The 25038-nt window shown below is 40.5% G+C and overlaps 1 long non-coding RNA gene and 1 pseudogene across 1 annotated transcript; one reads left to right on the top strand and one right to left on the bottom strand.

Moving 5' to 3' along the window:
* The first annotated feature begins 4665 nt into the window (after nt 1-4665).
* Nucleotides 4666-9350, top strand: LOC133920485 (uncharacterized). The gene is made up of 5 exons (XR_009910108.1): nt 4666-4906; nt 5029-5078; nt 5989-6051; nt 7856-7963; nt 9120-9350. It is a non-coding gene; the product is annotated as an uncharacterized LOC133920485 (long non-coding RNA).
* An 8776-nt stretch (nt 9351-18126) lies between these two features.
* On the bottom strand, nt 18127-21241 carry LOC133921821 (protein VERNALIZATION 3-like; annotated as a pseudogene).
* Nucleotides 21242-25038: the final 3797 nt, after the last annotated feature.

Below are 25038 nucleotides of genomic sequence, written 5' to 3'. Positions count from 1 at the left end.
AAGAATGGCAACGGCAAGAATGGTGATTGAGGAAGGTAACGGTTCGTTACCTCTCCCCTTTTCTATCGCTGGGAGTTCAAATGCCTTATTCCTCGGTGCAATAAGCGAGGCACGTCTTCCTCGATCTGCGCGGAAGCCTGGGGCGTCTCCCACCTCATCATCGCCTTCCTCGAAATTCGAAAGGGCACGCGCCCTTTCGGCTCCTCCTTGGGTTATACCAAGAGCTTGGGCCTAAAAATTGCGAGGCCCGCAAACATTTCGGCACCAGGCGACAAAAAGCCACGTGGCACCAATGCTATGATCGGCCTCGAAGAAATAGGGCCCCACCCTCAGTCTCTAGACCATCGCCTACCGATGGGCCCGGGGGCTGCTGTCGGTGATATGGGATCCAGGGGTTCCCGAGTCCCGAGGCCAGGACAACGCAGTGCCACATGGCGCCTTCCCTCGGGGACCATCTCCCCGAGGGCCCGAGGGAAGCCAGGTTCGGGAGTGGGTGCTCGGGGCCAAGAACAGTTGATTCCCGAGTACCCAGAGTGTCCCGAGGACCCGAGAGAAGCCAGGTCCGGGAGTAGGTGCTCAGGGCCAAGAATAGTTGGTTCCTGAGTACCCAGAGTGCCTCGAGGACCCGAGAAAAGCCAGGTTCGGGAGTGGGCGCTCGGGGCCAAGAACTGTTGGTCCCCGAGTACCCAGAGAGCCCCGAGGACCTGAGGGAAGCCAGGTCCGGGAGTGGGCGCTCAGGGCCAAGAACAGTTAGTCCCCGAGTACCCAGAGAGCCCTGGGCACCCATCAAGCCCCATGCCGGTGGACAGTCGGTGGGAGGCCTGATGCTGCATTTAATGGGGAGCGTGGACGGTCACATCCGGCTACATTCCCCACACGCCTGCCGTACTGAATACGCCAGTCCCTGCCACCGCCTGGCAGGAAGGCGTGAGCACAATTAATGTGGCGGGTCCCATCGCATGTCCCCTCGTGGGGCCCATGAAGAAAGACGGTTTGAAGATATCCTTGATGGGCACAAGGCTTATCACCCTATCACATCAGATCGCGGCAGACCTACTCTGCCCAAACGGGCATGAGGGGGTACTCAGAGGCTGGCCAGTGGGCACCCCTGTGCCTGCTAAAGCTGGAACGCGAAGACCAATGGAACCGTCCGAGGGATATTTTTTCAAACCTCTGTAACATCAACTGTAGACCAATGATGATTGCTTTCCATTTATTGTTTACGAGAACTTGTGCCCTTATTCTGGGCACTTCCTGAAGGGCCCCCTGATAGATAAAGGGGGGGGGGGGAGCACCATGTAATAGGCCAGATCCGAAGGAGATAGAAAAATCCAGGGATCAGAGGAGAGATCCAGAGAAAGGCAGACATCCGAAGAGCATTGATAACATACTAGACACACAGGAGTAGGGTATTACGCCTCCGTGCGGCCTGAACCTGTCTAAATCATTGGTGCATTCATTACTACGAGCTGACGACGATACATCCCACCTAAGTCCCACACGCATTAACCCCACGTACGAGATAGTTCCAGGACCAACCCCCGGTCGAATCTCAAAGGGGATCCCTCAGGATCCCTGCTCACGGTGTTCATCCACCGATAATATTTATCGGACATTAGTGACGGGTAAAGATTACAACCCGTCACTAATATTCGGTCAATAGTGACGGGTCACAGTTACGATCCGTCACTAATAACTAAACATTAGTGACGGATCACGGTCATCACCGGTCACTAATGACCTCGTATCATTAGTGATGTGATAAGAGTGATAAGTATATGACCCACCACTAATACATGTTATTATCCATTACTAACAACTTTTTTTTTTCACGTAGTGTCTCCATATCAAAAATTGTAAATGGGGAATAGGAGGCTTGACACTCATGTGTTTCCAGGATAGCCCCGGTGGATCCGCCGATAAGGTGCGTATTTGGAAACAATCTGAGCCCTAAACGAGAACATTTTGGCAGCTGGGGACCAGATTTTGCAAACATCATGTTGAGATTTGATCCCAAGGATGTGTAGCGCCGTTAAACCCAAGAGCCACATGTTCTGAAAAGAGTCTTTTTACCATCCTTAGGAGGTGCCAAAAATTATAACTAGAGAGGTATCAAATTTTGTTATCTAGTCTAGTTACCTAATTTCGGTACCTCCGAAGGTATGATTTGATGGTACCTCCTAAGGACCATCAAAAACACTCTTCTGAAAGCTACGTAATTATTAGTCCATGTCCTGCATCCAAGTTGCAGCACTGAAAACTGAAAGCAGCAAAGTTGGACGCCCCCTTTGCCCCAAAAGCTCTTCAAATTCTTCTCCATTATGCTCCCAACGGCAGTTCGGTTGAATCGAAGAACTAGACAACAGTAAGTAGCTGCCCACTTGCACTGCTGGATTCAAAGCGGTTCAGCACGATGAGACTGCTACAATGATGTACATATATTCGATGCAGCACTGACAAGATAGCAATTAACATGTAATGACTTGTGCAGTACTATGTTCAGTTTGTTAGGCATACACTGCAGATTTGCAACTTTGCAGCTACTTTTGCAATGGATCTCGTTCAAAGGTGAAGAATGTATGCAAAGCGAGGCGATCGATTGCCGAAAGAAAGAATGTATGCGTCAATAGCGTCATGCATGCATTGCCGAAATGACAAGACGGTGGTCATGCATGCAGCTTCGTCTAGAATTAGGCCTTCGGAAAAGGCGATGTAATCTGCTCAAGTTGACCGGAGACGTAGGCAGCGATCGAGGTTCGATCTGGTGACGGAGGAGATGCATGCATCCTGTGTTCTCGCTCGGTTCCACTGCACCGCGCGTGGCTGGTTTTGGTTTAGCGGCAGCGGTTTTGGCTTGGTATATATTGACCTAGCTTGTTCAAAAGATGAGCAATTGTTCGTCGTCAATCTTACGGTGGGTTACAGAATCAGAATGTCTTTATGTTTAGTAGCTCTAGGCCTACGAATTATTGGTGAACAATTTAGTCAGAGAATCTCCAACCCTCCGATATGAAGAATCTTGACGTCTACGAAGACGCCACTAATGTTTTAAGAGGACACAAATAAGATGATTGATCTCTGAATTATTTTTGACCTCGGAATTTATGTACGTGTCAGGCTTCAGTATAAAATAAGAATTTTGCTATTTATCCATCGACAAAATCTGACTAATTTGTGACCATACGATTTTTTATTTTTATATAGTATGTGAAGAAAAGTCATTAATAACGGTGATAACCGGTATTATTGATGGGTCCCGTATTCGTCACTTTTATCGTATCATTAATGATAAGTTATTAGTGACAGGTCGTAACCGTGATCCGTCACTATTGACTTAATATTAGTGACGGATTGTAATATTAATCCGTCACTAATGACTGATGAATAATTTTCGTATTTTTTGGACACGAAAAATAAATATATATATTTTTTCACTCGAGCCATCCCAATGCAGGCCCATCCTATATATCTCATGAGCTACGTTTTTTTCATATTATTTTTAAGTTTGCGTTCCATGCGAATCGAACCCGCGACCTCCTACTTGCGCATGTAGCCACTTTACTACCTCTGTTATCACGTAGTTGTGATAGAAACTGGATATTTTATCCTTTTAAACTTCTTTGTCAAAGGTCATTTGTGACGCGTTATAACCATGATCCATTACTAATGACTAATTTTTCCAATTTTTATCGAGGGTTATAATTTGATAGGTGACCCAGAGTGCATTCGGTAAAACGACATAACTTTTGGATATGGACTTCGATTTTGACGTTTTTTGACTATACAGACATCTAAAAAAGTTACGACCGTTTCTCCCCGGCTTTGTCGAGTTTGGAAATTTTTTTGAGGCCAAAAACGGCTTAGAAGATTAAGTTCTGGCCCCCAAAAGTTTCTACACTGCTTTCAGAATACGTGTTTGTGTCCATAGCCGCCACATCTTACATCAAATTTGAGCAGAAATATACTATGGTTCCTATTCTAGTGCTGCTGAGGTGAGAAAAAATAAAAATTTTATGAATACCATCATTAGTTATTGGAGTTGATCATTAGTAACGGATTACAAGTTGACCCATCACTAATGATTGACATAAGACGACGCGTCACTAATGACTGGCATAAGACGACTCGTCACTAATAAGTGGATCATTAGTGATGGGTCAAGACCCGTCACTAATGACTAGTCTAGGGTGACATGTCACTAATGTCTGACCTAGGATGATCCGTCACTGATGATCTAGTCATTAGTGACGGGCTACAACTTGACATGTCACTATTATCATCAGTGATGGATCATATTACGATCTGTCACTAATGAGCACTCCTTAGTGACAGATCTATATCTGGTTCCGATCAGAAGGGACATTAGTGACACATACTTATTCGTGTTGAGTAGCCGTTACTAATATGATGTCTCCTTTACTGTTTTCTTACGTAGTGGTGCTAATTTGATGTAGGTTTGTGTGAGGGTTTTGGTTCTGGGTTTTTGTTCGGGCGCATCCGAACCGTTAAGCTGGCTGGAGACCAGTTTGGTTTTAAAATTGCTTTCTTTTAATCCTGGTTTTAGCGCCCCTTCATCTAACATCATTCTCCAGCTCTCTCTCTCTCTCTCTCTCTCTCTCTCTCTCTCTCTCTCATCCTTTCTTTTTTTTTTCTCTCCCTCGGGACATCTCGTTTCTCAGAGAGGCAAAGGCGACGTAGCTCATCATCTTGCTCTCTCTCGTCACGCATGCCATCTTCCTCCGTAAGTGGCAGATCCATGGCTTTGATTCAAGTGATTTTTCCTTAGTTCTGTTTCTCAGCTATATCGTTTGTTGTGTAATTTGTTCATTCTCATGAAGTTTGGTTTTCGAAGAGGGGATTCGGGTATATGATGAGAAATCAGGCTCGTCTGCACTCTTGTTAGGTGGTATGTCCTTCTCATTATGGTTTCTGAGATGATTATTTGGATGTGTGTTTGTTTGATTTTTCCAAGGGGGAGGGGGCTGTCACTGTTCTAGTGTTCTTTTGATGCCTCTTTTTTTGTTGTAGGGAGATCGATGAAAGAATCGAGCAGTATTCAGATCAGTGTTTTTAGTGTGGTGAGGATGCTCCTTTAGCTTTTGCTCGTGGTTGATTCATACCTTCCCAATAGTTTTTATTTGAACAAAATATTTTCTCATTTCTTCTGTTTTATGCAAGCTAGTTATGCTACTTTTATTTTGGCATGATCTTCCTATATGGGGGGTTTTGATTGGTATTAGGGGCTGGGGGTATTTTCAATCCCTGCATGTATGTATATGTGATGTGTTAGGGGTAAGGATTTAGTGTTCATGATTTTGGATTTTATTTTCTATGGAAATGGACCAAAATTTTTTGTGTTGTTGATATGTATGCGTAGTGTTATGTTCCTACCGGGGGGGATCGTTTATGGTGGTCTCGAATAAAGAGGGGGGGGGGTTAGGCTTGCTTCATGTGATGTGGATAAGGTTTTTATTTGATTTTTGAGGTTCTGTTATAACTTGTATGTTGATAGAAATTCAAATGAGAGACTGGTGTTTCCACTATTCTTTTTTTATCCTCTTTGCATTATTTTTTGTGTTGAATGTTGGTGTTGCCTTTTATGATTCATCAAGTGTGCATCAACTTTGATAGTATTTGTTCTCAAGATTTTTTATTTCTAAAGTAGATTCCTCTTTTTTTTTTTGCTGTTATTGCTGATTTATGTTGAAAAGCACAGTGGTGGAGTCTTTTTTATGATAAAAATATATGGGGGGGGGGGCAATGCTTTTTTATGTGTAAGGTAATGAACTATGTACCATTTTTTATTTGTGTTTTATCGCAGATGGGCCTGATCGCATTACATTTGACCTAAACGAGATGCATTATGTGATGATGATATCCGCAAGCCTTCCGATTTGTTCGTTCTATGTATCCATATTGTTTTTATTTTTTTTTATGTTTTGCATTTACTTCATTGCTTAGCTCTAATTCGTTTCCTTTTTGTTACAGGGAAACAAACATGTGGATGACACTGATCTTCATGATGCTGTTTTTGAGCTATACAAGAGAGAGGTGCATGCACGTGCTTTGTTTGATATATTTTTAAGTATAGTACAATCTTTTTTTCTGCATAAAGTTGTTCTGTATATGCTAATAGCTTTTGATTCTGCTACACTCTTTTTTCCCTTCAGCAAGCTTGCATGCACTATTTTTTTTAGCTTCTGCTATATCACATTCTCCGTGTAGTATCCTTAAGTGTGTATTTCATGTATATATACTATATATCTATTCTGCATGTAGTAGAATACGCACAGGCCACGCACGTGCTTGATCGAGCAGCCAACCAGACTCCAACGCGCATGCCAGCCCCACCTACTCCCACCCACCTACCCCGCGGGTCCACTAGATAACCGAGCATGTTCCCACCACATGAGCAATGATTGCGACTAGTTGCAACTACATGTATAGAGGGGTTACAACTATGAGCATAGAGTGATTGTAACTACCTGTTGCAACTATAGACAGAGTGGTTACAACTATATGCATAGCGAGATTGCAACTTACCTGTCCAGGTTGACTGATTGTAACTAATTGTGATGTCACATCCCAAAATCTGTAATTACATAATTAAGCATAAATATGCTTCTTAAGCATTATGTTTAATTTTGTGTGATTTTATTTTGTAACTATAAAGCAATTTGTTTAAAATCATTTGGATAAGAGAAAGAAATTTGCGAGAGAAAAGAATATAAATCGCATTGGAAATACCCCTTTTCTCCAACACGTGGGCCCCACAAGTGGCCCCATCATCCCAACCACCAAAAAGGGCAGCACCACCTTCTCCCTCTCTCTCCTCCCTCACTCCCCACGCCTCCACCCAGCAGCACAACAGCTGCAGCAGCTCCCTCTCACTCACCTCTCAAGCTCTCTCACTCTCCCTTAGATTTCTCTCTCTAGGAGCAAGATCAAGGTATGCATGTGATATCTATGCATTCTCTAGCTCATGAGCTACTCATCTATCCAATTCATTTTTGTTTTCATAGAAGAATCAAGTAGTTCTTGAAGTTCTTGAGCTTTTTGGAGAAAAATAGAGTTTTTGACAAATTTGAGCTATAGAGTCGTGTTGCTAGTTGATGAGTGAGTTCTAGGACCCTTGGACTATCCCTAACATGTTCCCTTTAGGCTTGGAGAATATCGCAACTCGAATCGACCAAAAATTCACTCGAGAACAGCTTTTCTGGGCTGACCCGGATACTCTGGGTTCAACAGAAATCGTCCGTCGAATTGTATTCAAAATTTGTTAGGGTTTAGGGTGCAAAATGGGTTTAGAATCCTTTGGATAGGGCATATACACGTTTTTGTAGCACATATTTGTAAAGTGAGTCGAATCGACCGAGGAAAAATTTGTAGAAAAACCTAAGTCTGCCTCACCCGGATAATCCGGGTAAACCCAGAGACTCCGGGTAATTGCGTTAAGGATTAACCGAGAGTCTCTCCCGGAGCCTCATCCGGAGTGTCCAGCACAGCTCATATAGTCCGGACCAGCCCGGAGGTTCCGGGTTAAGTTAGAAAAGTGGCTAACCGAGCACCTTCACCGGAGGATGACCCGGATCCTCCGGATTCACCCGGATACTCCGGGCCAGTCAAATAAAAAGGCAGTAACTGAGCGCCTCTTTCGGAGGTTCACCCGGAGGGTCCGGACCCGGATACTCTGGACCAACCCGGATACTCCGGGTGGCTATTATTTTTCAGATTTCATTTAGATCGTTTAGTATTGTATTGATTCGCATATCTTGTACTTCTAGCATGTTGTTAAGCATTGTGGCATACCTTGTTGCATTCATTCATGCTCATCATTGCACATGTTCTTGTTTAGTGAATAAGGAGCCGGAGCGGGAGACGCTCGTGGTTGAAAACGACGCCAACCTACCGGATTTCTATGAGTGTTGTTTGGGTAATTATAGGTAGCCACCGGAGTAGCAAGGTAAGCAACTAAGTATATTGCACCTTTGTTCAATTGAATGAAGTCTAAAATTGATAAACTATGCTTATGTATGTTTGCATGTGTCGAGTCGAGATCAGGTACAAGTGGGTAGATCCTATGTTGAATGCATTACTTCTACCTTGAATTGTTGTTCATCCTTTCCTTGTCTCCTTGAGTATGTTGTTGGTGTCTAGGTTACAAGTTAAATCGAAATGCTTAGCAATGCATAGGTCATTCGGTAGAAGTTGAGCGGTGAATTGTTTCATCGTTCGCGAGCATAGGCGTTATTTACTTTCATAATGGTCACAATGTTGGTTATGGGTTGATGATGGTTGTATGAGTGGTGAGTATGAGACGAGACGTGGGTAGTGCTAGGAGGTGTTTATCCTGCCCGGATGTGGAGTTCCCCTGGGTAGGTCGGAAGAGAAAATCGGACACCGTAGACCGCTTGCATCGTTTAAACACCGATCGTTGGTGTAGTCGGCTTTAGTACTTACCGTACTCACCACATGCCGATCTAATGGTAAGGCGAGCCGAATACCTTTGTAGTTGCGGTCATTTTGGGCCTGAACATTGACGGTGTGAGCGGGCGGACTTGTAGTGGTACTAGTTTGCTCTGGGAGTAGTTCTAGTACCACCACGCCGAGCGATGCATGTTTCAAATGATCGGGCCTTATTAAGAAGGGTTGACACGAGTATCCCTTGTGTGCACTTTAGTGGGTGGCACTAGCCGTATGGTCCTCGTGCCATGTGGGTAAAGGAGTATCCCCTTGCAGGGTGTAAAAATATTTTGAAATACTGTGCTCTCGGTCATGAGCATGCTTCTGTCCATCTGCACTGGTCGTAGAGTTTTTGCTTGTGATTGATGGTTGGATATATGGGAGATAGTTGAGTTGGTCTTTGTTACATGTATGTTCATAATGGTTCCAATTATTTATGTTCAATTGGTTATGGTAGGGTAGAGTTATGTTGTTGTTGGTTAAGTTTGTTGCTCGCACATATGTGTCCAGGTTGCTTACCATTTATGTTTAACTTAACCATGTGGCTTTTCCTTGCTAATGGTTCAATGCATAATCCTTGGAGTTGAGCTATGTATATGTGCTCTATATGGTTTTAAGTCTTGCGAGTACCTTCTTACTCATGCCTGCGTTTTTAGGTGCTGCTGGTGGGGAAGAGCTGGTGTTTGGCTATTTCGTACCTACCGATCAGGGTGGCGGGTAAGAGTAGTTCATCCTACTCTCGGAGGTCGTGCTTTTGGGGTGGAGCCTGAGAGCATGTGGCTCCACTCTGTTTTGTTGTATAGGTTTATATTTCCGCTACGTAGATGTTGTTACCTTTTGATGTAAATTGTTAGAAATGGTTGCTTGTTAAAGGCTTGTAATATAAATGTTAATTATTTGCTCTTTCTTAAGCTATGTTGTGATGCTAAATGTTGGAAGGCATGTGTTCCGATCTTGAGCACAAAACACGTGACGGGATCACCGGAATGATATTCTGGTTAATCATCGAGGTTATGATTATAAATAATGATCTTCTTGGTGATTAATTAGAATATTATTTGGACGGTTCCTCACATGTGACCATGTTACAATCGGTAATATTGTAACTATATTATCCAGCACGTTGTAACTAAAGTGTTTACCATATTGTAACTAGTCCACACTCGATCATGCATGTTGTAACTAGATTGTGTATCATGTTGTAACTATATTGTTCAATATGTCGTATCTAGAGTGTCTACCTTGTTATAACTAGTTCACACTCAATCATGCATGTCATGACTAGATTGTCTACCATGTTATGACTAGAGTGTTCACTATATTGTAACTAGAGTGTCTACCATATTATAATTAGTACTCACTCAGATAATATATTATCGTAGCTAGTGTCTACCATGTTGTAACTATGTTGTCCAGTATGTTGTAACTCGGTTGTTTCTGAATCATAACTACAACCCATGTTGTAACTGCAGTATATCACAAAGCGCAACTGTATGACTTACATGGACGTAACTCCATTACGATCCTAAAACTTCATCAAAATATAGCCTTTTGGATCTCATTTTGTTAAGCACATTTTTTTCTAGCAATATGTTTTAAACGGATCGACAATCTGACCTATGGTTCAAGAGATATGACATTTTAAAGATTGAGATTACTAAAAGATTCTCTGCATGCAAGCTTGTCTGGTGGGTGGGATAGTTGATGACATGGCATAAGTTGGTTTGCTGGCTCCTTTTTTTGCGCATGCAGGTGGTGAAGAGAAGAGCAGGTGCCTGCACCCAGCTTGTGCATAACGTGAGTCTGCTATACGCGCATGAGTATTTTAGACTCACCGTACACACATATGGTAGTGCTATTCTACATCTGCCATGCCTAGCCCACCCGCTATAGCACAGCCCACCTGAGCCCAGCACACCCTGCCCCTGACCGCCTCCCGTGCACGACACGTGTCCCTGCCCCTAACCCCTGCCTCACACACCCACGCACTTTAGCTCTGCGCACGTCACGTGCCCCGCTCCCGACCCCCTCCCCACATGCCCCAACCCTGTACCCACCACGTGTCACCCCCGCTCCCATCTGTATCGGCCCTGGCTGCCACCCCACCCCTGCCTGCAGTGCCCTTAGTCCTCCCCCCCCCCTCGCATCAGGTACTAAAGCTACTAAATAACTTGGAACTACTGACAACTATTGATAAAAAAATAACTAACACTACTTATACTACTGTCACAACTAATAACTACTAACACAAACTATTGAACAATTTTACTATGACTTAGAACCATTGAACAACTACTGACACTATTGATCAAAAACTAATAATAGCAATGACTATTGACATTGCTAAATAATTTTTGAACTACTGACATTCTAAAAAATTACCGACCACTACTGAGCGGGACCTATTGAACAAAACTATTGACATATTGAAGCATCCGAGTCATATAAATTACTGAACGACAACTACTACTGAAAAACTACCAAACACTACTGAGCGAGAACTATAGAACAAAAGCTATTGACATATTAAAGCATATGAATCGTAGAAATTACTAAAAAATTACTGAACAATAGCTGTTGGAAAACTACTGAACACTACTAAGCACCGCGGTGTAGGATGAGCGACATGTGGCACATAGGGGCACGCTAGATGGGAAGGCACAACTGGTATGGGCACGTGTGCGAGGGCCTGCGCGAGCTGGGTGCAGCCACAAGGCGTGTTGACATGTGCGGAGTGCACGGGTTGGCAGCACGCGTGGCTAGGTGGGCTGAGCTAAGTAGTGTTGCAACGGGCTCTGGCTCATGAAAATCGTGCCAAAGAACATAGAAAGGTTCAAAGGTTAGTGAAAAACACAAGGTGGATCATCCGGGTGTTAATGTAGTTGAATATGAGGACGATTCGTCAGATGATGATAGCGTAGACGTGTGTGTAGCTGAATGGACATGGAAGTCCAAATCTAAGCCATTCATGTGCTCTGCATTGAAGCCGACTCCACAAAAGAATCGGCAAGAAGAGATGAAATTCACATTCAATGTCACTAAATGTGATAGGATATTTGATCTCTTGTTACAAGAAAAGCAAATTATTTTATCTCCTAATTATGTTATTCCATCACTTGAGGAGATTAAGAAATGTGCATATTGTAAATAGCATAATTCATATTCTCACGCTACTAATGATTGCAATATTTTTCATCGACAGATTCAATCAGCCATTAATGAAGGACGATTAAAGTTTTCTGAAAATTCTAAGATGAAGTTAGATAATGATCTATTCCCCATCAACACGATGAACTTTGAAGGGAAGAATGTCTTGGTTTGGCCGTCTCAAGTTGAATCAACTAAAGTCAAGAGTGTGATAATCTGTGATGATAATGTAAGGCCAAGGATGATCAAACCTAAAAGTCCAGAAATTGGTTGTTGGAAAGTGAATGAAGATAAGAGCAAAGCTATTAAGAAGCATGAGAAGACAAAACTTGCATTTGATACACTTTTGGCTAAGTATGAGAGTGGCAAGGCCGGCCAAAAAAAGGGCCAGCCAGCCCAATGCTCTTAACGTCCAAGATCATCTCCGAAGCGTGAGTTTGAAGGGAGGAGGAGGCAATGGGAGGATAATATTGCAGCAACTCCGTTCCCTCCTTTCGGGCCGCTAATGCCTATGATGTGAGGGTCTCCTCTGATGGTTTGTCTTCCATGTCTGTTGTGGGGTTGGTGTGCACCTTGGGCACCACCTTCTATGCCATTTGCACTATTTCACCTGGGGTGGACAACATCACGACCTTCGGTGTTCGACAGACTATCTCATCCTAGATAAGATTGGTTTGATCCCAAAAATCAGTCAAATGATAGGAGGGATAGGAGACATGCTAAGAAGGTTTATCGTGTGAAAAACACAAGAGTTTCTAATGAGAAATCAGATCTGGAACAGAAAGAAAAACAGTTGGTTGTTGATGAGAGCAAAGTGCAAAAGCAATTGGCTAATGACAGATCAAGTGGCATCAACAAAGGGGAAGTTGTAGGAGTGGTTGGTACTGATCTTGAGCTTAAGGAGGTGCCACCTATAGTAGTATAATGGCCCATGTCGCCAAATGTTCAAGAAGCCACTTCTAGTTCAAAGCCGATCGCTAGTTCAGACGATCGAAAGGTTGAAAAAGGAGAAGTCTTTGCTGTCCGGGACTAGGCCGCAACCACCGTGGTGTCCTAGGGGTCTCTCACATTCCCAAAAGAGGAGGCTACAAAGGTTATGAAAGCAAGAGTTGGGAGAAACACAGGCTGAAAAGGTGAGAGATTAAGTATTCAATGAAATTAAGCCGATGGTGCCTATTCGGCAAGAATGGAGAGTAAAGCAAGTCATAGAGCCTATTGTGACATCTAGTGATGATGAAGATGATATTCTAGGAGACTCTCCAATTCTTAGAGATGGCATTCCACCACATGATAATATGGATATCAATATGGTTTTTGTTTTACCTTCGAAATTTTGGGTTGTAGATGAAGAGGTTGCTCAACTAAATCTTGGTCCGAAGGAAGCTATATTTGAAAAACCCAAAGAATTTAGCCAACATTTGAGACCTTGTATGTCAAGGGGCATATTGATGGAAAGCCAATTTCGAGAATGCTAGTGGATGGTGGAGCCACCGTGAATTTAATACCATATTCAGTTTTCAAGAATCTAGGAAAAGAAGACAAAGAGCTCGTAAAGACAAATTGGTGCTTAATGGCTTCACCAGCGAGCCTATCAAGGCAAAAGGCGTAATTTCCATGGAGCTCATCGTTGGGAGCAAGACGGTCCCTACGGCCTTCTTCGTCGCCAACGTGCAAGGTAACTACAACATTTTATTAGGCCGTGATTGGATTCATGCAAATTGTTGTGTACCTTATAGTTTGCACCAATTCTTGATTCAATGGGTAGACGATGAAATAGAGGTTGTACATGCGGATACATTGACTTTTGTTGCTTTGGTCGATGCTTCGGTAGATTGGCAATATGGGAATGTATAGTGTCTCTCCGGTCAAGACCTTTCAGGGTATGATTTTCTTAGTGTTACTAGAGATGGTTTTGTATCCGTGTCTGTACAGCTGATTTCTTCATCTTGGCTTGGCAATGTAATGTTATAATTGAATAAATAAAGTAATTTAGAATGGTTGCAACAGCGTGTGGAGCGATATCGGTTTAAAAAGAACAATATTTATGAGATTATTGATGATTTTGATGAGATAGAAAAGCTAGGATAAGGTTTTTCGTCGGCTGATCCATTAGAAGAGGTAGATATAGGAGATGATACTATTCCTAAGCCAACATTTGTGAATAAAAACATGCATGATGTTCAAAAAGATGAAATGGTTGCATTACTCGAAGAATATATCAATTGTTTCTCTTGGGAGTATCATGAGATGCCGAGACTTAGCCGTGAGCTTGTAGAGCATCGGCTTCCCATAAAGTTGGGTTTTAGACCTCACAAACAACCGGCTAGAAAGTTTAATCCTAACATCTATGGGCAAATCAAAGAAGAAATAAGCCGGTTACTCGCTGCGGGGTTTATTCATCCTTGTAAATATGCTAAATGGATATCTAATATTCTCTCAGTTGAGAAGAAAAATAGTGATAAGTTGAGAGTATGCATTGATTTTAGAGATTTAAATAAAATGACTCCTACAGATGAATACCCTATGCCTACCGCCGATATGTTGATTAATGATGTTTCAGGTCATAGAGTTATTAGTTTTTTGGATGGTAATGCGGGCTATAATCAAATTTTCATGGCCGAAGAGGATATGTCTAAAACAGCTTTCCGTTGCCTGGGTTTTGTTGGTTTATTTGAATGGGTTGTTATGACATTTGGTTTAAAGAATGTCAGTGCTACTTATCAAATAGCCATGAATTTGATCTTTCATGATTTGCTTGGTGTCATCTTGGAGATTTATATCGATGATATTTTTATCAAATTGCATGCTATGGATAGTCATTTAGCCGATTTGCATTTAGCTTTTGAAAGAATGCGTCGGTATGGTTTAAAGATGAACCCACTTAAGTGTACTTTTGGTGTATCGGTGGGCAAATTCTTATGTTTCATAATACATGAAAGAGGCATATAGATATATCCTAACAAAATAGTAGCCATAGATAAGTTGGGAGCACCACAATCAAAGAGAGATGTCCAAAAATTATTGGAAAAGGTCAATTATTTGAGGCGTTTCATATCTAACTTATTCGGCAAGATTAGTCCTTTTACTCCCATACTTTCGGTTAAAGAAAGAAGCCGATTTTACTTTGGAGACAGAACAACAATGAGCTTTTGATGACATCAAAAAATATTTGTCATCACCTCCCGTGTTAATGGCGCCCAAGGCCGGGATTCCATTTCGGCTATATGTTACTGCACATGAGACAACAATAGGTGTTGTTTTTACACAAGAAAGCGAATGGAAAGAATATGCGATCACTCATTTGAGCCATTGTCTCTTGGATGTGGAAACAAGGTATGCATTTATTGAAAAATCTTTATACTATGCATGCACCAAGTTGAGATATTATTTACTTTCTTGTACTTGTGTGATTGCATGCCAAACCGATGTTATTAAGTACATGTTGCAAAAGCCGATTTTGAGTGGTAGAATTGGAAAGTAGGCCTATGCTTTGATTGAATATGATTTTGGCTTATGAACCGTTAAGATTTATGAAAAGCCAAATCATTGCTGATTTTATTGTTGATCATCGTATTGATAGTGACGCATTGGTTAGTTTGATTAGTGTGTGTCCATGAAAATTATACTTTGATGGCTCGGCTTCTAGAGAAGGTCAAGGTGTTGGCATTGTTTTAATTTCACCTAGAGGTCTTGTTTTTGAAATATCGGTTCGCTTAGAATACTTTTGTACCAACAATCAAGCCGAGTACGAAGCTCTTTTGTTAGGTTTGCAAATTTTAAAGTCCATAGGCATGACGCATGTAGAAGTGTTTGGTAATTCATTATTAGTGGTGTAGCAAGTTTCTAGAGTTTATCAACGCTTTGATGGGTCACTAAATAGCTATTTGGATAGATGCTTAGATATTATAGCAAGTTTTGATGATTTCACCATCGTTCATATATCTAGAGAAGAGAACATGAGGCAAATAATTTAGCATAGCAAGCATCTGGTTATTGAGTGAATAGAGGGATGTTTTTTATGATAGAAAAAACATTGTTAGCTTGTGCTAGTGTTCTTTTGGCCGAACAACAGGAAGACGGTTTGGTTTTTCTCAAAAAATCAGATTTGCATATGCCTAGTGATCGGAGAAAGCTAATGATCGAATATTTAGAAAATTCTAGTTCATCTGTAGATAGAAAGACTAGACGACAAGCTTTAAAATATGTGATGTTGGATGGTGAATTATATCGTCGAACCATAGATATGCTACTTCCAAAATATCTAGGTTCGGAGCAAAGTAAAATTATTATAGGTGAAGTACATGAAGGTATTTGTGGAACACATCAGTCGGCTCACAAAATGGTATGGTTGTTAAGGAGAGCTGGATTTATTGGCCGACTATGTTTGATGATTGTTCTAGATATTACAAAGGATGTGAAGCATATAAAAAATTTGGTCATATACAGTTAGCTCCTGCTTCTATGTTGAATTCTATCATCAAACCATGACCGTTCAGAGGATGGGCTTTAGATTTCATCAGCCAAATTCATCCTTCATCTTCCAAAGGTCATAGCTTTATTTTGATTGCTACAGATTACTTCACAAAGTGGACCGATGCTGTTCCCTTGAAGAACATGACACACAAAGAGGTAATCAAGTTTATTTTGGAACATATTATTCATAAATTCGGTATTCCACAAACTTTAACTACAGATTAAGGTTATTCTTTTATTTCTCATCAAGTGCATGAGTTTGCCGAATCACTTAGAATTAAGCTTCTCAATTCCTCATCATATTATGATCAGGCTAATGGACAAGCCGAGTCTAGCAATAAAATTTTGATTAAGCTTATAAAGAAGAAGATAGAAGAACATCCAAAAAGGTGGCATGAAGTTTTGAGTGAAGCATTGTGGGCTCATCGTATACCTAAGTATAGTGCTATTAAGGTTACTCCTTATGAGTTAGTGTATGGACAAGAGGCCGTTTTTCCCGTTGAGGTAAATCTTGGCGCATTGAGAGTGGTACGATAAAATGACTTGTCAGCCATTGATTATTATAATGCAATGATATATAGAGTAGATAACCTCAATGATGAAAGGCTTAAAGCTTTGAGAGAAAATGAAAAGGATAAGTTGAGAGTAGCTAAAGTCTACAATAAGAAAGTAAAGGCAAAATCGTTTCAAATAGGGATTTAGTTTGGAAGACGATTTTACCTATTGAAAGTGGTCTCCTAGTTGGAAGGTCCTTTTAAAGTTGTAGGAATTGTGCCTGGGAATTCATACATGCTGCAATATGTATAAGGAGACAAGATACCTCGCGTTATCAATGGGAAATACTTGACGAATTATTATCCGAGCGTTTGGCAAGATGCTTGATAATACATGTCATAACTTAGAGTAGAAGATGAGGTATTCGTGATTATCCTGTGTAAAAATATTTTTCGGTGCGCAAGCTTTACCAAAAAATAGGGGGGCATGTGTTGATGGTAAAAAAGGACACGATCAGATTTTTTTATACACATGATAGTCCGGTGATCAATGCCGTGTCATCGCTGGACTATCCCGTGCTTATAATTCGATTTTGGCCAGAAAACATACTTTCTAGAAAAAATAGTCTAGTGAGGAGCTCATTGAACACCGGACTATCCGAAGAGTGGGATGCGAATTTGGTGCAGCAAATCGTGCTCTCTGTATAAAATGGTCCGGCGAATGATCCAGTAAAAACGTCGGACTATTCGGTATATAGAAGGTCAATTTGCGCCGAAAACTCGCTCTCTGGAAGAAATAGTCCGGTGGAGATTCTGGGGTATCACTGGACTATCCGGTGAGAAGAAGAAGATTTTTAGCCGAAAAAATGTTCTCTGCTGAAAATTGTCCGGTCAGATCATCCGGTGCGTTCAAAAGGAAAACTTTGCAAAAAAATTGTTCTCTGCAAATATTAGTCTGGTGAGGGTGTCTGGTGTACACCGGAGCATTCGGTGAGGACAGGTGTGTTCTCTTGTCAAAAGTTGCTCTCTATAAATATTGGTCCAGTGACATACTCCGGTGAGTATAAATGTGACATCGGAATATCCGGTGTGTGTAAGATCGAGTCTTAGAGTTTCGGCCGACTGAACTTACCAGATGGTTCGGTGTTCTGGAGTTTGTTCTCACCAGACCATCCAGTGTTCAATCCGAAACCGAATCGAAGTGGATTTCAATCCGAAACCGAATCGAAATGGATTTCAATCCGAAACCGAATCAAAGTGGATTTGTTCGGATCTCTTTCGCGATTTTGGCCGAACAAAACGTGTTTAGGGTTGAAATAGTCCTACTTCGATTCCCTAGCGTCAAGACCATACCCTCCTTATAAATAGTTGAGGGGTGAAGGCCGATTGCATATCTATCAGTTAATCACATCTATTGCATCTACTTTTCGTTTTTCCTTTACTTTCCTTCAATTTAGGGTAGTTCTTTGCTGCTACTTCGAATCCTTGTGGTTCGGGTGGTAGTTTTTTGTCGATTTGCTCATAAATCATCCGGACGGTGATCCCAAGGTTACCGGTCAAAACCTTTGTTTGTTTGCTTGTAAACAAGTCACGCGTCACTGTCAAAAGCGATAAGTATCCTTAACGGACCGTGTTAACGAGGTGTTACCTAATTCCGCGCCAACTGATGGTACTGTAGTCAGAGCTTGTACAGGTGCCAAAGTAATCTAGAAATTATGCTACGTTGCGGCCCAGCATTTGCCCATTCAGTGTGCTTGGACTCATGCAACATTCCATCAGTCCTCCTGTAGAGGAGGTTATTCCGATTTCATCTAATGTATCGTCTGCCCCGCACCCGTTCTCCCTTTGCAGTTGAAGAACACTGAGGCCACGGGTGGTCCTAGATTATGAAGTGCTGAGAAGTCCCTTGTGTTGAAATTTGGTCTCCATCCTGGTGCATAAACAGTCTGCCGGACAGATTGGCGGAAAAGCACAAAGACAAAGCGATGTATTCCAGCCGTTGGCTTTGGACTTCCATAGCTTACTACCTCATTTCCTGAAATATAGTTTGAATAGAAAGTTCAGAGCGAGTTCATGTAAATATTATTCCCAAGTTTAGAAGCGTTACATAGATTTGGTCTTTGATCCTTTAAGGTTTTAAGTTAACAATATATATTTGTCCAAATCACATTTAGAGACTGCAGACTGACAGCCAGATTGCACACGCTGAAGCCAGTCATTCAAATATTTATCTGCAAAACATCAGTTTGTAAACCTGTGAATATAAGCTGCCTATTGTGCCAGTCTATGGTAACTATTGTATTACTACTCATGTACCTTTTTGACAGTCATAACTTGGATTCGTTGGGTTATAAAAGCACCGCACAGTTTAAGTTGTTGGACTTAGTTGCAACGAAACATTTAAATCGGGAAAACGAGATGTAAGAGAGGAGAGGAAACTCACCAAAGCTTACACCTATTGATCCTGGAATGTCTGTCACCAACCTGCACGTATAAGCAGTTAAGCTCAACTGTAACCATAAGCAATTATTTTGCTTTGTTTCTACCTTAGAGGCATACGCAAGTAATGGGAAATTCCATTCATCACAAATGTTTCAGGTCTTACCAATGGAGGTATTCTCTTTTAGTTGGAATTCTTGGACTTGGTGAGTCGGGATCCACCGTCACCTAGTGGTAAGTTAGTTATTTTCTTTAGTAACATAAATAATAATTCTTTGTATATCACTACATGAAAAAAAAAATCATAAGGGACGCGTCACCCGTCACTCTGAACGTGTTACTGATGACTAGATATAAGTAATAAGTAAAGATCTGTCACTTATAAAGGTCATAAGTGACGAGTCATAACTGTGACCCATCACTTATTTTTTTATAAGTGACATTTTTTGATATGAAAAAAGTTAAAAAATAATTTTTTTCACACGAATCATCCCAACGCAAGGGCCATCACCACTCATCATTTGCCATATGCTATTTTTTCACACTGTTTTTATAATCTACGTTCCGTAGGAATCGAACTCGTGACATCCTTGTATGTGTTGCCTCTTACCACCTCACCCTCACGTATGTATGAAGAAAGCCAGATATTTTATCCTTTTAATATTTTTTTGCCGGAAGTCATAAGTGACGGGTCATGGTTTTTTTTTCTCCAAATGGTAACTTGATAGGTGATCTGGAGTGACCTTCGGTAAAATAGACATAACTTTTACATATGAACTTCGATTTTGACGTTGTTTTTACTCTACGGACATCTATAGAAAAAGTTACATCCGTTTCTCCCTCACTTTATCGAGTTTGCCAAAAAATTTTAGGCCAAAGACGGCCTAAAAGATTGAGTTCTCACCCCTGATGTTTCTGCACCATTTTCGAAACGTATGTTTGTGTCATAACTGTCATCCATTACATCAAACTTGAGCAGAAATATATAATGATTCATATTATAGTGCTATTGAAGTAACAAAAAATAAGAGAAAAAAAATTATAGCATCATGCTATGTATATATTTACTATATAAGAAAAAAATTAAGTTGCGATAGAAAACTGATTGACTAATACATCTAATGATTGATTAAATAAAATTCTTTCACCTGCTCTTTTTCATCAAACTGATCATTAGTGATGAGTCACAACTTAATTTGTCACTAATGATTCTCTAGGATGATCCGTCACTGATGAGTTGGTTATTAGCGACGGGTCACAACTACGACCCATCACTTATGATTGGCTAAGGATCACAACTACGACCCATCACAGTTATCATAATGGACGGGTCATATTACGACCTGTCACTAATTTTATGTCTTATTTATCTATTTTCCATGTAGTATATATAAGAGTTAATTAAACAAATTAGTAAATAGTGTTGAGCATATACATTTTTTAAAAATGTGCACTACATTTGGTTGTCTTCTATTGATGCAATTTACATTTTCCCCCTAAGTTAATATTTATGTATAACTAGATTCTCTGCCATCTGAGATGTTGAATTCTTTGACACTTCTTTCAGGCAAATTGAAGAGTTGCAAACTTTATCCATTCAAATGTTAGTCACTTCCTGTTATTTTCAAAGCATTTTAATGAGGCCAACAAAATATATAGATTATTCACATCCGTAACATGTATTGTTTGAGGTAATCATCATGGTTCCAAGTGCTGGTATATTTGTTGACACTAGCGAAAAACAAGGAGAACATCTTTATTTATGGGATATATTTGAGGCAAAATATGGAAGTGCAAACGGTCTTTTTCAATCAATATGAACAGCTTTCAAAACTTCACAAGGTTCACATTCTTGGCTTTCAGTGATCTATAGATACTGAAAGTAACTTCAAAGTGGATATACTCTGAACAGTTATATATTGCAGTCATGAGGTTATATAATATTTTTTTCATTAAAAAAACAGTGTTCCAACTTGGCATCTTAATTTAAAATCATACTCAATGCTGCAATGAGGTACATAGGTGGTTATGAACTCACCAAAGTGTAAAGGGTCCTCATGTCACGGCCAGTCGATCCTTGGTTCATTGGCTACTTGCGAAGGCTTGAGCTCAGATCCATTAGTCAGTTCCCTATTGTTGTATATAACTCTGAATGATGCTGTTTGATAAATGGGTCCAAGATATCTGGAACTACGTTACCTGCTACAAGTGGGTCCCTTGACATGGTTAGCTACGATTGGTAACCTTCAAGACAAGCTAACTTGGACTGAACTATGAGTTTGGGTGAAGTGAAGAGTGCAGGCCTGTGCTCTATATACTCTCGGCCCCAATGATGCACCATTCATGAGGATTGAAACTATTAGCTCTGGAAAGCCATGGTATCTTTCTTTACACTGTAAAGAACGATATAGGTTACCATCACCCGAAGCATTTCGGGCTGTCCACCTTCTGCGTCTACACCAATGTAAGGAATGCTCACTGCAATTCCACGTAGGTGAATAAAATCTTATGTATCATACTCACTTATTCCCTATATCTAGAGCCTAATAAATAGTTGCTCGTAGCAAAAAAAATGGAGGTTGCCTTTTGAGTTGTCTCCCGGACTGGCGCCTTATGTTCTTCGTTTTTAGATTTTGGTGAATAGGCCACCACACGCGACGTTTAGCCTTAATGGTCGTTATGTGTTTCTTTTTCTCTGTGTTGTACTATGTTGAAATATGATTATGCATAGATTGTATCTCAACAAGGATTATCTCTCTAAGTAATATGAATAACTTAGAGGTTTTCTCGATGGGTGGAAGCTTAGTGGGACGAGCATACTATACTGCAATGATAAAAGGTGGTAGGGGATTTTCTTCCGAAATGGATCAGTTGTTCGGTGTCTGCTCCTGAGATGATAATTTCCATGTTAGATGCTCGAGATGATAATTTGTGGCACAAGTAGTGTATGGTCTATGTCAGCTTGCTAGGCATGCACTGAAACTTTGCAGCTGCTTTCCAATGGTATCTCGTTCAAAGGTGAAGAATGTATGCAAAGCGAGGCGAAGGCGACGCAGTTAGGCCATCGGGAAAGGCGATATGCATATAATCTGCTCAAGTTGGCCGGAGACGCAGGCGGCGATCGAGGTTCGATCTGGTGACGGAGGAGGAGATGCATGCATGCATCCTGTGTTCTCGCTTGGCTCCGCTGCACCGCGCGTGGCAAATCGGGGGCTGGTTTTGTTTAGCGGCAGCGGTTTTACTATGCTTGGTCACAAGATGAATTGGCGAATAAATTGGTCAGCGAATCTCCGAAGAATCTTGACGTCTACGAAGATGCCTCTAATGCTTAAGAGGACACAAATAAGATGATTGATCTCCGAATTATTTTTGACCAAGACAAAGCTGCTAGAGCTTCATCTCTTTTTTCTTAAAAAAGTAAAATATTTACATATTGACATGATATGCATCTCATATGAACATGTTATAAAAATACGAATTTTCATCTCTAGTGCTATTTATCATATATGATAATATGAACATAGTGATCAATCTCCGTATAACACACAACACACAAAATTTACTCAATTTCAAACAGTTACCTCATAAATTTCTAATTAGATAGGTGCTTATATCACATACCTAACCTGTTCTGCATATAACACTAGAGTTTAAACTAAAAAACACATACATAAGCAGACAAGCTCACATATCACATAATAGAGTGTGAATTAGAAAATTCATATAAAAGGCTTGTCATGTATAAATGAATTGCTTTTGAAACTGCATAACTAATAAGAAAAATATGCTTATAAAATTCATATAAAAGGCTTGTCATGTATTAATAAATTGCTTCTGAAACTGCATAATTGATAAAAAAAAAAAGATACATTTATGAAATTTATATAAAAGACTTGTCATGTATAGATAAAATGCTTCTGAAACTGCATAATGAATAAACAAGATATGCCTATAAAATTCATATAAAGACTTGTCATATATAAATGTATTGCTTCTGAATAGTCATACAATAAGCTTATTAAATTTCTGAGTGTTGATCTTATTCATTGTAGAAGATAACTCAGTCAATATGTGCTAAAGTTGTCTACACAATAGTGTATATGTGCCTACAGGATATAATATATCTGCCTATATATAGCCATTAATTTTGCTTGCATAATATAATTAGATTTATTTGCCTGCACTAAAATGAAACAACAGTTCTTCATTGCACTAAAAAAAGGTTGTTCCTCTTAAAGGAACAAATTCATATATGTTGTATTGTGATCTGAGAGGTACATTAGAACCGAATTGATATCGATTATTGAAGTCCTTGTGTAAGCAAATAAAAAGTAGAAATTTACAGTTCTTTTGATTTATAGGTTTTGATGCTCCCATACTTGATCAAGGTATTTAGCCTCTCATTTTTCTTTTGTAATGCTTGCAAAAATTCAACATTAGTGGTACAAGCATTTATATCAATATTGAAACAACGAGAGACCCATTACTAGTGGAGGCACTAGATAGCAAGTTTGCTTCATTAGAGTTGGATGAGCTACTCTTAAGGGTATCAATTTGCATTTCAAGAGTTTTATAATCTTTATCCAAATATGATAATTTCTCTTGAAGCGTAGAATTGTTACTCTTATGACTAGCAATTGAGGAATTGGCCAAATCACAATCATTTGACAATTTCTCAACTTTCTCCTTCTCTTTAGCAAGGAGCTCCTCCAGTTCAAGGTTTCTCTCCTTCTCAAAGATGAGCAAGTCATTTTGTCTTTCAAGGGTCTCCTCATGACTATCTATTGTATCCATTAGCTCTTTTATCTTAGTCATGACATTTTTACTTAAGCCCTTAAACAAATTATCACAATCACTATCATACTCACCATCACTATCTAGGAGCTTGGATTGAGATTTTACCTTGTAGCCTTTAGCTATGAAGCACTTGAGGGAGTCATCATCATCATCACTCATTAAGAGTGATTTTCTTGGTGTAGACTCGCGGATGGTAATAGTGGTAACTCCTTCATCATCGGAGTCGGAGTCAGAATTTGAATCCCACTCCTCTCCAATGTGCGCTTAACCCGAATATTTCTTCTTGTGGGTCTTGTATTTGTCCTTCTTGAATACTTGCTCTTATTATCTTCCTTGTCTTTTCTCTTCTTTTTGTTATGACAATCGACTATAAAATGGCCAATTTCGTCACATTCATAGCATGCCCTCCTAGATGTTCTCTTCTTGGACATGTCTCTCTTGTATTTGTAATAGCCACTCTTCCTTATGAATTTCTTGAATATTTTCACAAAGAAGGTCATCTCTTCATCTTCGGAGCTTTCTTCTTCACTTGTACTTGATTCTTGAATTTGTTTGCTTTTACTTGTCTTGAATGCAACCTCCTTGTTCTTGGAGGTTGAGCTTTGCTTGTCATGAATCTTCACTTCATTGGTTTCTTCTTCCATGAGCTCATGGGCAAGTATCCTCCTGAGCACATTGCTCGGTGTGAACCTTTTGTAGTCTCTTCTCTCTCGGAGAACTGTCACCAAAGTGGGATTTCTAGGAGCAAAAGCTCTAAGCAATCTTTTTGCCACTTTGTGATCATCAATGTCTTCACTCCCAAGCCCTCTTAGCTTGTTTACAAGCACCATCATCCGATTATACATGGCTTGGGGAGTTTCATGGTCTTCCATGACAAATCTTCCTAGCTTGCCCTTAAGTAGCTCTATCTTGGACTCTCTCACGCTTGTAGTGCCTTCGTGTGCAACTTGAAGAGTGTCCCAAATTTGCTTAACCTCTTCTAGTCCATCTACTTTGTTGAACTCCTCCGGACTCAAGGCACTAAGTAAGATACTTGTAGCTTGAGCATTGCGGTGCATATTTTGCTCTTCATTTGAGGTAAGCTCTTGTTCTTCATCCGGCAAGTCAAAACCTGTGCAAATGATCTTCCAAATACTTGGATGAAGAGATATTAAATGCATTTTCATTTTTTACCTCCAAGCGGCATAATGTATACAATCAAAGAATGGTGCACGCCCGGATGGTA

The sequence above is a fragment of the Phragmites australis genome, chromosome 6 (assembly GCF_958298935.1).
Source record: "Phragmites australis chromosome 6, lpPhrAust1.1, whole genome shotgun sequence".
NCBI lineage: Eukaryota > Viridiplantae > Streptophyta > Magnoliopsida > Poales > Poaceae > Phragmites > Phragmites australis.
The sequence above is the reverse complement of the archived record's forward strand: the minus strand, read 5'-3'. Positions and strand labels throughout refer to the sequence as shown.